At 35.2% G+C, this 18,427-nt stretch overlaps 1 long non-coding RNA gene across 1 annotated transcript in view; it reads right to left on the reverse strand.

Annotated features, from left to right (window-relative positions):
- The window catches only part of LOC135209238 (uncharacterized), a 267,111-nt gene that overhangs the window by 25,543 nt on the left and 223,141 nt on the right, over positions 1–18,427 (reverse strand). Inside the window, exons 7-8 of the long non-coding RNA XR_010313338.1 lie at positions 15,333–15,519; positions 2,235–2,326 (exon numbers count right to left, since the gene is read on the reverse strand). This is a non-coding gene — a long non-coding RNA (uncharacterized LOC135209238). The remainder of the gene's footprint in view (positions 1–2,234; positions 2,327–15,332; positions 15,520–18,427) is intronic.

The following is an 18,427-nucleotide window of genomic DNA, read 5'->3' on the forward strand; positions in this document are numbered from 1 at the left end:
CTCCAAAAAGGAGACAGAAGGGCCACTTTGCTGTGAAGAGAAAGAGATTCTAAAGAAGTAAGAGAGGGGTCAATGATTGAGGAATTGCCCAAGATTCAATTCTGCCAAAAAGGGAAATGATGAAGCACCAAAATGAGAATAATTATGCTAAAGGAACGAACAAGGGAAAAAATCTCTTATGAATTTGAAACAAAACATTCAAATTCGTTGGTGGTGACTTACATGACAAGTTTTGAAGTATCTTGATTGACCCCCTGCCCCGCCCCCGATAATATGTTCACTCAAAATCTGTTAGTTTTTCGTTTATTTGCCTCTCTCTCTCTCTCTCTCTCTCTCTCTCTCTCTCTCTCTCTCTCTCTCTCTCCGTTTATTTTCCCCTTCGTTATGGGTAACTGGGGGCCGACATCCCTTACTTTCAGCTATTTCCTGCTCAGCTGACGGCAGCATCTGCGCCGCTATTTGTGGCTGATGAGTCATCTCAGGTGCTCTATTTAGGTTCCTTACAACCACTGCTCTCGAGTGCTGGGCTGTGCCATAGCCCTTATCTCTTGGCATCTCAAAATTTCGAGTTGGTTTCCATTACTGAATAATACTCAAGAGACATTTTGTTCAATTTTGTATCTGAAGTTTATTTACTGTTATGTTTTTTCCCCTACGGTTTTCCTTTCTCGTTTGGACAAGGCTTTCTTATTTTTTTCCTCTTCGGCTTTATTTTCTTCAACATCCCTCCTGGGTTATTTCTGATTAAACAATCTTATTTTTGTTCATTTCTCTATTTCTCTTCAGTTACTTTTCCTCCCATTCCTTCCTTGGTACAGCTTCCTTTTCCTCAGTTTTTCCTTTGTCGGCCACTGATACTTTCTTACGGTCTCGCCTTCCTTAGGTATTACCTTTTCTCAAGGCTTCTTATCATGCTTCCTTTTTATCCTTTGTTTATTCTTGCTCTACAGCTATTTCTATATTTTTTACCGTCATCTCTGCTGCTACTTAATATTATCATATTTATTTCCGAGAATGATTCTTCTCTAGCAACTAATTTTTACTCCAGTTAAATAATTTCTATCTTTTGTCCGTTTTTCTTAGGTGCTCTGCTTTATTACAATATGTTTGATGTGTTATATCCCTCTTCTTCCTTTTCTATTCACTTCTACAGCTGGTGGGACTCAACTTAGCTTGTTACACAAAATTTCATTCTCTTGACGATTCTCTTTCGAATGACAATTCTAGTAATCTTAATCTGTCTTTATAACTAACATCATATTCATCATTGTCTCCTATTTACTTGACGGCTCCTCAAAGTTTTCTCCAATATATTCTTCCTTCCATTTTGTTTCATCCTATAGCTCAATTCCTCAAACTAAACTTACTTTTTATTATTTCTTTCTATCACTTGTAGTCATTCTATTTCCTAAAGATTTCGCAAGAACTCGGTTCTTTCGTGTTTTGTTTTATTTAAATCAGCCCTTTTTCACTTACTTCACTATTTTCATTTACGTATATTAATTTATCGATTTTTCTCTAAATTCCTGGGCATCGCTGCTGACGTATTTTCAATGTTCATCCCAAACTTTGAACCCGACATTTGTACGCTCAACCATTTCCATCTCGGCTAGGTTCCTCAAATTCTTCCCCAAGTTTTCATTCCTGTTCTAGCTGCTGTCGGCAATGCTTGACTGACTGAATGTTGACTGAGTGAATAAAGTCAAATACTGGCGTCACACAACAACCAAGTCTCTCAACACTGAAGAAACCGTATTTGCTAGAAAAGTATCTAATAATACAAGTCTCATACTCGTAAATAGAATCACTGTTAGTCCGTTTCAGTTGCATGTACAGTAATTGTAGTGATGATGACATTGCTTCTAAGGACTGTATGAGGGACAAAAATCTTTTTAAAAAATACATCCTTCTTGGGCGCCAACAATCGTCGCTCTGATGATTCCTTTTCGAGAAAAATACGATGCAAATTCAAATGTCTTCATGTTTTGACGCCAAAATGTCTTACAACCAAGCTCCAAGAGAAGAAGGTCAAATGACGAATGTAATAATTTGTCAAATATATTCACAAAAAATGAATGCGAAGAATGTTAAGTAAAATAGAAGAATAAGGTGTAGACATCTGGCAGGGCAACCATTAAAGAAATTTTAATATAAAATATCGCATACAAAGAATAAAAATATATTTAGTTATACCTGAGAATGCCAAATAAATAGAAATAAATTCTTGAGCCTACCTTAGATTCCTTAAGAATAGTATCATTTGATCTTGACATACTAACATAAGACAAATAGCACCAACAGTTGTCATGAAGTAGCAGGACACCATCTGAATAAAGAAAAAAAAAGATTAGCATCTTGAATACTTAGAGCTACAGGCTAATCGAAGGTTTCAGGAAATTATTATTATTATTGCTCTTAGTGTACCTGTTGTATTTTTTCTGACACTGCTAACGGATTTTGTACTGATGCTATTTTTTTATACGCATTCTGGTTTAAAACTATATGGCTGTGAAATGAAATACATTATAAATATATGCTATATATATATATATATATATATATATATATAAAATATGCATGGATATATATTATATAGAATATATATATATATATATATATATATATATATATATATATATGTGTGTGTGTGTGTGTGTGTGTACGTTCGCATACAGCAGCCTACTATGATTATGTTATTATATATATGTATGTATGTATGTATATATATATATATATATATATATATATATATATATATACTACTATATACGTGCACACATACACGGTTTACCATTGTTTATAAAGGCAGTAACAATTGCAGCAATGTTTACTGCGACTCCTAAACCCTCATATGGAAGTTGCTTCAGGAGAGATCAATAACTCCCCCTGAAAGCTTCCATATTGGGTTACGTACACATCGACCAGGATGAATATCTAAAACGAAAACAAATAAAGAAAAATTGTTTGATACGTATTGTAGTTCTGTAAAGACAAAAATACCGTATATTTCGGCAGGTGGAAAATAAAAAGAGGAATGGGAAGTACATAGAGCGATACCTGAAGGAACTTAACTCCACTTGAAGCCTGTTTTGATGAAAGAAAATGGCGCAACATGAACGGAATATATGGTGCAAAAAATATGATCATTTACTAATGAGAAAAAATCCTAATGTTCTTTGACGCCTTTTGCGAGAAATACAATGATACATTGAAAGAATTCCCATTCCAATTGATACAGTATGCGGCGCAAAATTGCATGAAATTTATTTCAGTAAAAAATGACAAGATTCCTTCAAATTCTACTAAAAAACACTTCATGCGCCATTGAGACATACAAGATATTAAATGAACACTCTGAAATTTGAGCACTTTTTGAGCGTTGTTTACGAGACCAGACATTATAAGCAAACATGACATACGGTAAATATAATGCAAGTCCAATCGAACGTAAATATTATAGAGTGAAAGAATACTTAAATATATATGTATATCATCTATGATTTTCTGAATGCTTTTGAAACTTACGTTTAGAGAAAATTCTATAGGAAGTATTATTATTATTATTATTATTATTATTATTATTATTATTATTATTATTATTATTATTATTATTATTATTATTATTATTATTAATAATAGGAAACCTCTTCCCTCAAACGACGACTGTTTTCAAATAATGTTGCAAAAGCACTGTACAGCAATTTCCTTTCCTACTTGTTAAAGTATAAATCATTAATTGCACTAACCACTCCCAAATCAATTACCAGTGCTTAAAGTGCAAGAAATCCTATGAATTTTCTCGCCCTCTGACTATACGCTACTTTTGGCGTAGAGCAATATTTGTGAAAGCAATCCTACTACTATCATCCGATGGTGTTGATCTCTCTCTCTCTCTCTCTCTCTCTCTCTCTCTCTCTCTCTCTCTCTCTCTCTCTCTCAGGCAATCAGTAGAAATGAAAAGAGAAAAATGGAATATCAGACGGGTGCTCCCGAAGGAGCCCTGCTAAGTCCAGGCTCATTTTCAATTTACATAAATAGCATCCCTGTTGATATGATGATCTCATTATGGAAGGCAGCTGCCGCTCTATGACACCAAGAGCACTAATAATAATAATAATAATAATAATAATAATAATAATAATAAAATGCTAGCAGTGAACTCTGCAACTGCAAAATAACTAAACAGACCAATAATATTTCTTAAAAAACAAAAAAACTTATTTTTTATGTGGAGTGACTTATTAAAACAAGAGGAAAAGGAAATTCCTACTGAAAAATAAAATTGCCAACTGCTTAAAAAAATCTGAGCAGAGATACCTTTTTACAAACCAAAACTAACCTGAATTATTTATTACACTGCCTCATCAACGGTCTAACGAAGTATCTGAGACACAACCAAGAAAAAATCAAATTTTTCAGTATCATTTATTTATGTACCATATTTTACCTTATTTTCCAACTCTTGAAGAAAAGCATACGGAAATAACAAAAGCTAATTAGAAGGAAACAAGTGGGTGTCATTTTAAAAATATGTTATCTCTAGGTTATGGATAAATTAAATCTAATGGAAACGAACTATTTTAACAGGAGCTTTTGATATTCCAGCATATGTATTTTACGACATGGCCGATGAGTAGGTAACTTTGTATCTCCAACTTCCTTAGAGAGAGAGAGAGAGAGAGAGAGAGAGAGAGAGAGAGAGAGAGAGAGGGCGGGGTCTACCTCCCTCAGGAAACGACAGACCAGCCTTTAACTAAACATTTAAATATTTACTAAGTTTTCATTTACCATTATTTCCAATTCCTTTTCCCCTGCTTTATTGCACCTTCTCCCTTTCTTCTATCAGCACCTTCATATCCTTTCCTCCATCCTCTCCTGCGCTACGTACGTCAGGTGTCATTCTCTTGCTCACCCAATGTTTTCTTCTTCTTCTTCTTCTTCTTCTCTTTATCACGAAGCCACGATTCCTTCTTGTTTCTTGTCAGTCTCCTGTTGTTCTTTCATTCACGCAGCTCACTCCTTATTGCTGTTGCCCCTTAATTACTCCTCTCTTTTCTGTTCATACAAACTTGACAACAGTGTAATTTATTTCTCTATTTCTGGATTTGCCTTTCCTCTTTAACATACACACACATATACATATATAAATATATGTACACATATAATAATATATATATATTATATATATATATATATATATATATATATATATATATATATATATATATATATATTATTATTATTTTTTTTTTTTTATTTTTTTTTTATACTTGGCGTTAGTCTTTACCTAGTCATCATCACCACATATCTAACCGTTTTCTTCAGAATTAACTCCTTTCGTTAACAATCCTTCAACAATTCCATCCTAAATTTAGTTTCCTCTTTCAAAACGACTTCATGTATCCTTTCCATTGTTCTATTATTTCCTCTTCATTTTCTCTATTCCTCTTCTAACTTATCAGGATGAACGTTACTGCTCAAGCCTCGTTCTTGCTCTTTTGTCATTATTACATTTTCATTCGGATCATGTTCGCCGTGGTTCCTCATTCCTCGGCTTTCATTCACTCAGTTGTATATTTACATTGTCAAATTAACAAAGCGTCATGAAACTTGAAACTAACCTTAGCAATCCGGTGCGAGAGGGAGAGCGTGTCATAACGAAGCCCAAAACCAAATACAGTAAGAGTAAGAAGGTCCCATTCACGTATACTATTGTCCCCACCTCTGTTACGTCCATTCCCATTCACACATTTATATTTACTCATCTTCCTTCATCTTCTCCTCTTCTCGTTACTACAGCATTCAGATTTCTCTCTCTCTCTCTCTCTCTCCCTCTGTGTGTGTGTGTGTGTGTGTGCCGGCCCCTTCCCTGTCACCTCCCTTCTCACCCTCCAACATTAGCAATCTCTTCTCCTTCCTAATTTTCATCCTACCACTCATCTGCCGCATTCCACAGCGTCACTCTATGTAACTTTTAACTCCTGTTATTCATTCCCCCTCTTATCATTTACATCACCCCTTACTATTCCCTCTCTTTTGCTTCCTTTACTATTTTCATTTTTTTAACCTCTTCATTCCTTCTACCTCCCGTTATACGTATGCTAATTCCAGTATTTTCTTATCTCACCTATCCCCTTCTTTACGTTTGCTTTCTTCTCCCTCTCACGACTCCTTCCCATTTCTTGCTTGGTTTCGTCTGTTTTTTTATTATCTATTTTTTTCCTTTCATTAGACTCCTCGTTATCCGCCCCTCTCTCCCTATTTTGTCCTACTTTCCACATTCATATTCCCCTATTCTTCTCAAGTTTTACTTCCTCTCCTGACAGTTACTCCACGTGTGTTTTTTTTTTGTCTGATGTGTCTATTCCCTTTTCATTCATGCTGTTTCCTCTCCTTTCCGACATAATGCATAATGGTAGTTTATAATATTTCTTTTCTCTGCTTCATCAGGGTTATTTATTTACTTAATTTGACTGTTTTGTATATTGCCTTCCTTTTCCTTCTGTTTGCGCTGACTTCGCTGGTTCCTTCGCTTTCCGCTCTCTTTTCGCCAAAATTTTTTATTCGTGTTGTCTCGTAATCGCCTTTCATTGTCTTCCTTGTTACTCTCCTTCCGCTGATGTTTCTTAACCTTCTCTTGCGTCATTCATTATTCCCTTTTGGTTCTGTTCAATCACCTGGCTAGTTCACTATTTCTTTTCCCGTCAACTAACATATCTATCATGTTTCTTAATTCTTCGGTTCATCTTGCTCGCTTTCGCTTTTCTTCCTCTTTTCTTTCTCAGTGTTTAGAGTAAAATAATTCTTTTCCTGTTGTCTATTTGCTTCCTTCATATAAGCTTTCTTATTCCTTTCCTCCTGACATCTCCTGTCTCCCTTGTTCATTCCTTATAGTTTACCCTTGATACCTTTCATCGTCATTCTTTCCTTTCCTTCGGTTTTGAACCCAACTCAATTTTTTTTACCCTAAGTTTGTCTTGATGTATTTGGGCCTGGGCTAGATCAGATCATTAGGCTACCTGTCCCTCGACATCTGCTAATGACGAAAGAGTCACAGAGCAGGACAGACAAACCTGCAGACAGATGGAATCGAATTAGGATGCCTTCAAACGACACTAAATATCAAACAGATTAAACACTAAGAAATTCAACACACATATCTCATTCTTGATTCAGCAGCGATTGATGTACTGTTTTGCTGAAGAGCCACCCACTATTATGGAGGAAAAATAATCAAAACTTATTATTTTTTCCTTTTTTTTTCTTGACAAAATGACCCATAAAGAATATTGCATTTGTTGTCAATCTGTGCGGAAAATAAACTGAAATTCTTGATGACAAACGTCATATGCCTCGTTGCATATAAGCAATGAAATTCTGTTGCATAAAAAATTCCCTCTGTTCAAAACATTACCGTGATGGCGCTTCGAGTCATGAAATATTTAGGAATCATATCTCCATAATGTCAGGCAAAAATATTGAAAATTTTCCAGTTTACTTATGAAAATGTATCTTGAATTTTCATTTTCGACGCGGAAATAATTTAGAACTTGTCAACTGCCATTAATAGAAAATTAATACTGGTCAGGGCTCGTACTAGAAAGAGCGGCGGCCTGAAAAAATTAATATTCCGTAATGAATTCTCAGCAAAATGTGCATTCTTAATAGTGTAAAATATCGTTTCCGGTATTTCCAAAATATGATTTTCATTTTTGCTGTAAATGAGATTTTGAATTTTGTCGTTGGTTTCATGAATGCTGCCTCCTACATGCGCCTTTCACAGAGAGAGAGAGAGAGAGAGAGAGAGAGAGAGAGAGAGAGAGAGCTTGTTTAACGCATTACAAATTCTGTTCGTTCAATATTGGACGCTTATGTAATGATTCCACGTCCTACTTCTTAATTAAAGACTGTTACGTCTCCCATCACGTGGTCCTGCTTTTACTACTACTACTACTACTACTACTACTACTACTACTACTACTACTACTAATAATAATAATAAATAATTAATAATAACAATAATAATTATTATTATAATAATCATGCGGCTTACAGCTATCGATATTTCTTACCTCATTTAGTTAATTTACATAAGATACTTTTTTTATACTAATTATAACTACCGTACTTCATTTACATTTGTTGTGTTTTATGATCCCGTTCCAATTTGTTTCTTTTTAATCTAGACTAATTTGTCAACAAACTTGATTCCGCTGAATAAAATTACAAGTTGCGTAAATCCTTACTCAACATCAACTTAACCATTCGTCTTTCTGCCTCTCCTTTTCTTTTCGTAGATGATTTAATTTCTTTTTAAAATGAAGACCACCGAGTTACAAATTTCCCTTTTATACTAAACCTTTCCATAAACTCAACTTTATATCCTTGACCTACTAGCACTCCTAGGGGTCAAGGCTTCAAACTGGTTTATTATTATTATTATTATTATTATTATTATTATTATTATTATTATTATTATTATTATTATTCAGTAGATGAACCCTATTCATATGGAACAAGCCCACAGGCACTGACTTTAAATTCAAGCTTCCAAAGAAAATGTTGCGGATTAGGAAGAAGTAAGAGGAAGTAAAGGGAACTGCAGAAAGAAGAGATCCCGCTTATTAAAGGAGAAGGAAATAAATTAATAAATGGATACAAATGTATTAAAATGCAAGGAGAATAATATCAGGGAAGTAATGCGCTGCATTTTCGTTTGAACTTCTGAAGTTCCAACCGCACGACATCCTCTGGGAAGCTGTTCCACCGTCCAGCGGTGTGAAAGGACCGTGGAACAGCCTCCCAGAGGATGTCCTGCATTGGAACTTTCATGATTATTGTGATTGTCAAGTAATTGCCCATAAGCATACAATCTCTTTAACTGCCATGATTTTACTCACTCTCTGGTAACGCGATTATATATATTCTATGGCTTCTGCTGCTACTAATTTTTATCTGTTGTTGCTTTTACTACTACTTACGAATAGACTCCACTGCTTTTCACGCTAGCAACTACTACCTTCTGCGGCTACTGTTGCTAATTTCCGTCTACACTTATTTCTACGGCTACTTACTGCTAGTCTTCATCGTTTTCCTGCTACCACCTATTACCTTTGCTGCAGCTGCTACTAAATTCTAGAACAAGTATAGCTTATTTGTTATTGACTCGTAGTTTTACTGTTGCTAATACTGACTACGAGCTATTACTCCCATGAACTCCCCTCCAATTATTTTCCTTCTCTTTTTCTCCTCCCTTCTTATTCTTCTCTGTCAACCTCCCTTCTTTTTTTCCTCTTGACTGGACTGTCTATCTTTGTAGATACTTTCTTCTCTTTCTTCTTTCAGCCATTTTTATGATCAGAGACTTACTTTCTCCCTTTCTTCTCCCCTCTTCCTTCCCCCTCATTCACCACATTTTCCCCTCTTTCACTTCTTTCTCCTCTTTTAATCCTCTTCCTGTTATAACAAATTTTTTCATTATTTCTTAACCGTAGCTTCTGTTCTGTCTTCTCATTTTTGCTCCAACTTCTTCTTCCGCCCTCCCCTCTTCACAGGTTTTTTTCTTCTATCCTAATTTTTCTTCCTTCCTCTTCATTTTTGTAATTTTCTCTTATTCATTTTTCACGTCGCCTTATTTTTACTTGTTTTCCATAACAGTTTTACCTTTCAGATCTTTCATGGTTTTTTTTGTGTGCTTTGCTTCTTCTACATTCTTCATTTACATCGTTTAATTTTCAAAATAGCTTTTCTACCATGCCATCTTAACAACTGCCTTGGACGAGATAACAATTTCAATAATTTATCTCAACTCCATTTACCCAGCTCCCTTCAAATGCCTTAACAGGTAACAAATATTTACTGTGATTCTTTATTTTATTCTAATATCATATTGGAACAAAAAGTTATTATAATATTCAAATAGCATATTATAGCTTAAATATCAAGAGGTTTTCGGCATGTCATTGCTACGGTTGACTTTCATTCATAACTCGAGTTACAATTTCCTAAGCACTTAAATTTCAAATTGTACTAGTAGTACGGTGAACCTTTGAAGAATTTAACATGAGGTGAGCACCAGGTATTATGAGTTCGATTTCGGAATTATTTCTTGGTTGAAATAACAAAAGAAAATTCAAACAGCTGAACTCTAATGTTGGCTCGAATAATTCATTAGGTGGAAAGCAAACGGAACGGAAATCTGGTTTTCTAATCAGTCTATAATTAAATCATTCTACAAAAGCTCTTGATCTCGAGCAATTCCAGTGCTATGCATCCAATTAAAATAAATTGTATTTAAACAACTTAAAAACCCAATTTTTTTAATCGATATCTCCATCAGTCTTGTAATATATATAAGGATAAATAACCAACATTAGTGGAATTCCTTACGAAAAATAGCCTATAAAACATATACATTATTCTTTTCTTTACACATTTATATATATATATATATATATATATATATATATATATATATATATATATATATATAAATGTGTAAAGAAAAGAATAATGTATATGTTTTTATAGGCTATTTTTCGTAAGGAATTCCACTAATGTTGGTTATTTATCCTTATATATATTACAATATATATAAGGATATATATATATATATATATATATATATATATATATATATATATAAATACACACATACACACACAGATATATATATATATATATATATATATATATATATATATATATATACATACTATATACCTCTGCTGCTACAACAATTTCAATAAGTTAATTTTCTATGCAGACATTCTAGAATACTTCCACCTCCTTTAGGTAGGACATGAACGAATCTACGAGTCCACACTCACAAGAAATATGGATAAAGGACAACATATTTTGATAACTTACAGCTTCTTATAAAGATACCGTATCCTTAAGATAAATATTGTACACAGTGTTTAAGATAAATTACACTGTTTTCCAATAATGATCTAAGTTGATATCTACTACCATTATCTTTACTGGGATATACAAATATTTCAACCTATAAAGGTTCACATTATATAAAACCCGGGGCTTACTTGCGTCATTACCTAGCAAGTGCGACTGTAAAGTTAAACAGATTTTCATTATTTATGTAAAGCTACATTGTCTATGTAAGTCTGGTGTCCAGGACTGTTCAACCTGTTAGGCAACTTACATTTTGCTCAAATATACAGCAACGGTATTCATGTCAAAATGCTTATTTTACAGACAATACTCACTTTAAAAAGGAAGTATATTATTGTAACATTGACACATTTCGCGGATTAACCTGCGACATCTGATGATGTGAACATGAAATGTCAAAAAACGCCTTTCATCGGAAATGAAAACCGTCCGTAAAAAGTCTTGGAGCGCCTCTCCACGAAGGGATGTTGCATTCGACAGCAGTGACTAAAACTCAAAGCAGAGTCTTAAATATTGATGCGTAAGGTTCGCGTGGGACAATGTTCAGGCACCAGTGGACTGACTGCCTGTCAAGTACTGTCGTTTAGTTTAACTGATGAATTCGCCTCCTGTCTTTTTCCCCCCTTCTTTTTTTTCCCCAGAAATGGCTCCTTTTATTGTATGGACCTGCATAGCCAACTTCAATTGCTCTGCGAATTTAAAAAGTGCAGACATTTAAATTCCAACTCCACGTGAACATGTTGACAGTTGTAGGATTACCGTAAGAAAAAAAAAAGCAACAAAACACAAAAAATAAAGAGACAGAGAGAAAGAAAAAGAGAGTAACTCGACCATGAGTCCTCATCCATGAATTACTCTGCCGCCGAAAGAGTGCATATTTTTCACTGCACTTGTCAAAGACTCGAATCAAGTCCCTGGGCCCCAGGATTATAAACATTTCTTAGAGCGCAGAATCTAGAAATGACAGCCAGTGTGGTCTCTCGCCTCAGCCTCAGAAGGCAAAAAATGAGCAACGGAGATTACTGATCCGAATGAATCAAATTCTCTTGTCAATGGATGAAAAATTATCTGTTGGAATTTAATTACAACAGCTCACAAAAACAAACACTGTTTGTTTCTCTCTCTTCCTCCTCCTCCTCCTACTCCTCCTCCTCCTCCTCCTCCTCTCCAGTGCAACAGATTCAAGAATGAAACTCATCCTTTACTATTAAACTTAGTCTATTGCTGAATTTCCATCAAAAAGCTTCTTGTGGCCCAATGCCACTGATTACAAAAAACTCATTCTCTTTATAAAAAATATTCATTATATTTTTGGGCCTACTTGCCCCCAACATTTTTTTTAAAATGGCCACTGCAACTTACTTTGTCGATACAATAACCAATACACATCGCTAACGAATGTTTCTACCTGTTTTAGGCTACGTTTGGAAATATTTTGTTCGTATCTCACTTCGTTTAGCCTATTTTTCGTTATTCTCCCAGTTTATTTTTGCCATTCTTTCTTTCATTCCGCTTTTATTATTCCCTTTTCCAAGTTTATTTAGCCATTCTTTTATGCAATTTTATCGCCATCTTTCGCTCTGCTTTTTTTTCTAAAGCAACATCTCACTCTGTGTATATGTGCATTACACTCAACTTGCCTATTCTTGATGAGGATTTTATCACATTTGGCTACTCCCTCTCTTTATCATCCCTTCTGTTATATCCCCCTGATTTTTCCCCGCTCTCCCCTAGCTATTCCATCCAATTTTACCCTATTCACTCATCCCTGCATGCCTTTTTTCCCCCCACCCTGCGATCTACATATATTTATCCACAGTTGACAGAAATTTTTGTTCCGAGACTATTCAGTATTTTTACCCTATGTTGTTATACAGTATACAGTTTTTTTCCCTCTCTCTGTCATTTCCCTCTCGCCCTCCCTTTGTAGTCGCAGATTTCAGCTTTTTTGTTACATCCACTCCCTTTGACGTATTTGACTCCTATTCGAACAATTCAACAATTATTTTACACCGTACCTGTTATTTTCTAGTCCGGTGATCCTCCTCCTCCTCTCTCTCTCTCTGTTTCTCCCCCTCTCTCTTTCTCTCTCTCTCTCTCTCTCTCTCTCTCTCTCGCTCTCTCTCTCTCTCGCTGCATCTACCTGTGTTTCATCTCGTTTCGTCATCTTTTTTCATCCCCCCTTAAATGGATTATCCGTTTTTGTTTCATATTTTCCCCTTTCTCACTTTACCTTTCGCTCCTCCTATGCCCCTCCCTAAAGCCTCTCCTCTTCTTCTCCTTCTTCATCTTTTCCTTCCTTCTCCCTCCTCCTCCTCCTCTCCTCCACCTCCTCTTCCATCTTCTCCTCCTCCAAAATCCTCCCTAACTCTGTTCGTCGTAAAAAAAGAAACAATTTAATTAAAACCTTTATTTTTACGCAGTTTATTCAAGTTATCACAGGAATTGTTTTTTATGCCTTTTTATTAGCGGGGGAAATTTTTCACTATTTTAATGACTTTCACATGTAATCATATCCATGAGAGGGGCGACTCTGCCATTCTTCCACACTTTAACATTTTTTTCATATTTTTTCAGTATTTTTCTCCCTCCCCTTCTCTCGTTTCATGCACGTATACGTGTAAAAGCGCATCAAAAATATAATAATTCAAAACGCAGTAGCCTGGGAGCATTATACTCGTCTCGCTGATATGAAACGGGAGTAACCGTCGTTATCGGGTGACATGCACATGACGGAAACGGTCGTCTCTGCCTCGTTATGGAAACGTCCGGCTGCTTCGGCGACCCCTCAAGGACTCTCCGATTCCTTCTCAGATCCTTTAGATCGGTCCTGAGGTTGACACCTTCGTCCTATGGGGAGCTAATGTCCATCAAATCATCCAGCAAGTGCATTTCCCTTGATTGGCTATAGTATATGCCTTTTAATGACATATTATTTCAAGTAACCAATCAGAATGAAGGAGGGCGGGGCTTCCCTTCCAAAGCCTAAAGACAGATGTGTTGTAAAGAGCTTATGGGTGGCAAAGCCACGCACAGGGAACCACCATTGGTATCACCGATAGCAGCCTCTCCGCTCTCTCTCTCTCTCTCACTCTCTCTCTCTCACACAAATGATTTCTTTTCTCTCTCATTATGACTGTTACCTTGCTCTCTACTGCTGATGAATCTCGGTCTTCGATCTCTCTCTTTCTCTCACACACATATAGCATAGTGATTTCTCTGTCTCAGCGAAAACTTACAATTCAAGCTGCTCTCTCTCTCTCTCTCTCTCTCTCTCTCTCTCTCTCTCTCTCTCTCCATAGAATTCTAACTCTGTGTCGCTCAGCGACTTGCTTTCGATCTGTGGGGGTCATAGTTTTACACAGAAACACGAAATATCTCCGCGCCACTTCATTACTCTCTCGTTTCTTTTTCACTTTCATCCGACACTTCGTGTTTCGAAGACCCAGGTATCCAGTCAGAACACTGGGTTAAGAATGAGTGTCTATGCGTTTCTGTTTGTGTTGTGCGTATGCATACTCACGCGTGTAATAAACTGATTTTGCTCTATACAGCCAGTGTATTTGTTTACGGTTTAATAAGAGAGAGAGAGAGAGAGAGAGAGAGAGAGAGAGAGAGAGAGAGAGAGCCAACCTTCATTTGGATATGAGACGAGAGAAGCGAAGAAACTAATCCTTATCATGAGAGAAAAATCTTAAACAGACAGATATAATCATCACCATTAGACAAAGACAATGCTTGGAAATTTTACTCGTTATTTTTTTATACTCTGAAATCTTCTATTCTGTAGGGACGGTTTTTTTTTTTTTTTTTTTTTAGACAACATCATGAGTGCAGTACGGTAAAGCTCGATATCTAGGTCAGAGTGCAGAACAAGTGGTCTTCGTTTCACTAAAATTCCCTAAAAGTTTCATGTCCCTTTGAAGTCATGGCCCTTCATTTCTAAAACATCCCGAATGAAACAGAAAAAGCTCCAGCAACCCAGACTCTCCTACACTGCATATCGCTTTCTGGTCACTCGCCTGAAAAAAACTCTCTCCATTTGGTCTCCCTACAAATCTATACCATACGATTCATTGACCAAACCTTTTCTGATTCTCATTAGGTACAGCATTAACATTCAACAATTTAAAAACTTAAAAATTTGAGCACTATAATATTTCGAGCTTGTTTTATCGTCATTCACCATAACTCGAAATTTATACACACCAACAAACTGTGCTAGATACAGGTAAGAATACTCTACAAGTAGCAACTTTACCATTCGTCTCATGGTATAAAAGAAACTGTTCTCTCATTATTTTGCTCGCAAATTTTGTTACGTGATTTAATACTACTTCTACTAATACTACTACTACTACTACTACTACTTACTACTACTGCTAACAATGAAAAATCAAGCTGTAAGGCCTTACACATACCTGGATGACTCTTAACTGTTGTTCAACATCAGGATGGATGGAAACCTTGAGCTTGCTGAAGACTTCAAAGAAAAAAAAAATACCATGGAAGGACTGAAGGCGCAGTTCATTTTTCCTTTTACAAACAGCAGATGTTCTTAAAATGCGAGATAATTACTCAGCACCAGGTTACATCACTGAATTATACCTGCAACAAACAAAGTTGAACTTAAGATCTGTCATCTCTTATTTTAAGTAAAAGGAAAAAATATCAGAGATTTGCTGTAACTTCAGAAACTTCAATCTAGAAATTAAGATTGCATGCCGATAATTGTTTGTGAATTTCTATTTTCGCACAAAGAGTTCTAGAATATTTTTGTGAAAATGACTTTTCATAATTCTCACATAAAACAAACTGGTTTTTGGATAAAGAAGTCTTCCATTCGCTTCTTCAGTAATGTAGTTGATCGACTTAAACCACCTAAAACTTTGCATAGAAAATCTTCGACATCAGACTACCAAAATTTTACATAAACAACAAAGTTTTACTTTCATTTGTCTTAGTACAGTAAACAGCTTGAGTCAGTTCACTGCTTCTGGTTATAAACATGTATTAGATATGACGAAAGACGGCTGATATCGTCTTATTTTATCATTCGCATGAAATTAATTCCGAAAAAGTTTCCTGACATACACATCTAAGCAAAATACAAATAATTCTTGAGTCTGATAAACTATAATTCATAAATATATATCTGCAAGCATCCATGAAACCCACACACACACACACACACACTTATTTGATAAACACGAGCGAATCTGTGAAAGTCGAATGGAAACTAACTCACAGATTACACAAAACAGCTTTGGGAAAACTGGGATTAGAGTATGTTGCAAAATTTCATAAGTCGTCAGTTAGGTTCTAAGAATTTCCCTTTTTGCAAAGATGAGAGGGGATAAAGAGAACAGGATTTCGAAAAAAAAAACAATAGTAGAGAATTTCAGCAACAAAATTGAAAACAAATTTATATTAGAAAATTCCAGTTCAAAACGAAAATTAAAATTGTACAGAAAAAAGTGAATATGACATGACAAATGAAGGTCTTCAATAAAGCACAATGATGCAATCGGAACTGCGGGAATTTGGAAAAAACTTCAAGATTATGAATATACTGAAAATATCACTTGTTATTGATTGCAACAGTGATTGCAAGGGTAGTGTTGCTGCCCATTCTACATAAGATACTTGATTTGGCCTTAAAAACAAGTTTATTGATTATGCATAGATGCTGCTTTGTTTGCACTGATCCAGTCTCATGGCAATAATTAACAACTATAGGTGGTGTCGTTTTTTATCAAAAATTTTCGGCGTTATTCTTGATTGCATATTTACTTATGGGAAACACATGTGGTTTACTTCTTCTTCAACTGCACACCAAATCAGTTTACTGAGACTTGTCTGTGCTGAAAAAATATTTCAATTCTCCGATTCTTACATGTTTCATATAGTGCTACCTTATCCGGTCTTCAGCATCTGAATTAAATCCTGAATTACTAAACAAAAACTTGAGTTCTAACAGATTTCTTATCCATAAGGTCTTGATATTAATCACAGGTCGTACTATCCTTCAATTAATCAAGTGTATGCTGTATTTGATATTCCAAAATTCTGATCATCATTTACACTGAGATTTTGCCAGAGTATACCATCCACCACATAGAACTTGAGATACAGTTGATTCTAACAGTATTTTTAAAGGTTAGTGATTAGCGTCGTGGCGTGCTACTCAGATATCACGGGGTCACGTCTCCCCCCAAGTGATGAAAAATCACTGGCTCAGTATCATAAACAGTTACTGCTGCAGTGTGGGGTCTGCGGTGGGAGGTTGAAACCAACGTTCTTTGAATCCTGAATTTCAAGTCAATAGCCCCTCTGAGCTTGTTCCGTGTGAATAGGTTTCATCTACTGAAATAATGACATTAGTAATATTCCTGTAGCGACCAAACAGTGGAATGACCTTTCTGGTCCTATAGTTGAATCACTGAAACTTCAAAAGTTCTAACTTGATGCAAAAGCTTTTTGGCAGAGCAAGCGTTTGCGTTTGTGTGTATGGTATGGCAATTAAGGTCAACTCGAAATTTAAAAAGGCGAGAGGACAATATGACAGAAATTAATTATGCCGACTCTTATGGATCTTTCAGTTTAGTAAACTGCTGTTTTATACATATGCATACATACATAGATACACACACGTACACATATATATACATAAATAATATAGCAAATATGACAGATAGATAAATAAGTCAATGTCGTCTCTGCCAAATGCAAAAAGGCACACATCCGAATCATTTGCCAAGGTAAATTCCCGTATCAAATGTAATTCCTTTTGGATGTGAATTATTCCCAAAGATGAGTGAATTCGTTATCAAAGGGTACTTATGATTTAATAGCTTGTATATATAAATTATATATATATATATCTCATATATAAATATATTATTATGTATATATAGATATATCTATATATATATAATTATATATTTTATATATATATATATATATATTACATATGTGTGTGTGTGCGTGCGTGAGTGTGCGTCTGTATATAGTAAATACATATACAGTATATACTCATATATAATATATATATAATATATATATATATATATATATATATATATATATATATATATATATATATATATGTGTGTGTGTGTGTGTGTGTGTATAACTAATAATATGCTTTTACTTCCCTGCAATTTCACTGCAGAATGAAAATAATCCCAGTTATCCTGCTCCGACTCAAGACTATCAATCCTTCATTAAAAGAAAACACAATGCACATTTTGAGGACACTAAAATGATCATCGCGACGTGGCGCTTCTGTCAGTTTACCCACTTCACTAACAATTAACTCAGAGTTGTATATTCTATACCCAAGCTCCAGTGAAGGTAGATTTACAGAAGTAACAATTCATATCCTCGAATAATATCACTGTAGAAAAAGTCAAGAGGTTTTTATGACCTCCGCTGGTTTGTCATAGCTTGTCACGGAAGCGCATGCATACGGATAAAATGCATAGCCTATCCATTCATACATACAAGCTTGCGC

This window comes from Macrobrachium nipponense, chromosome 11 (genome assembly GCF_015104395.2).
Source record: "Macrobrachium nipponense isolate FS-2020 chromosome 11, ASM1510439v2, whole genome shotgun sequence".
Lineage (NCBI taxonomy): Eukaryota > Metazoa > Arthropoda > Malacostraca > Decapoda > Palaemonidae > Macrobrachium > Macrobrachium nipponense.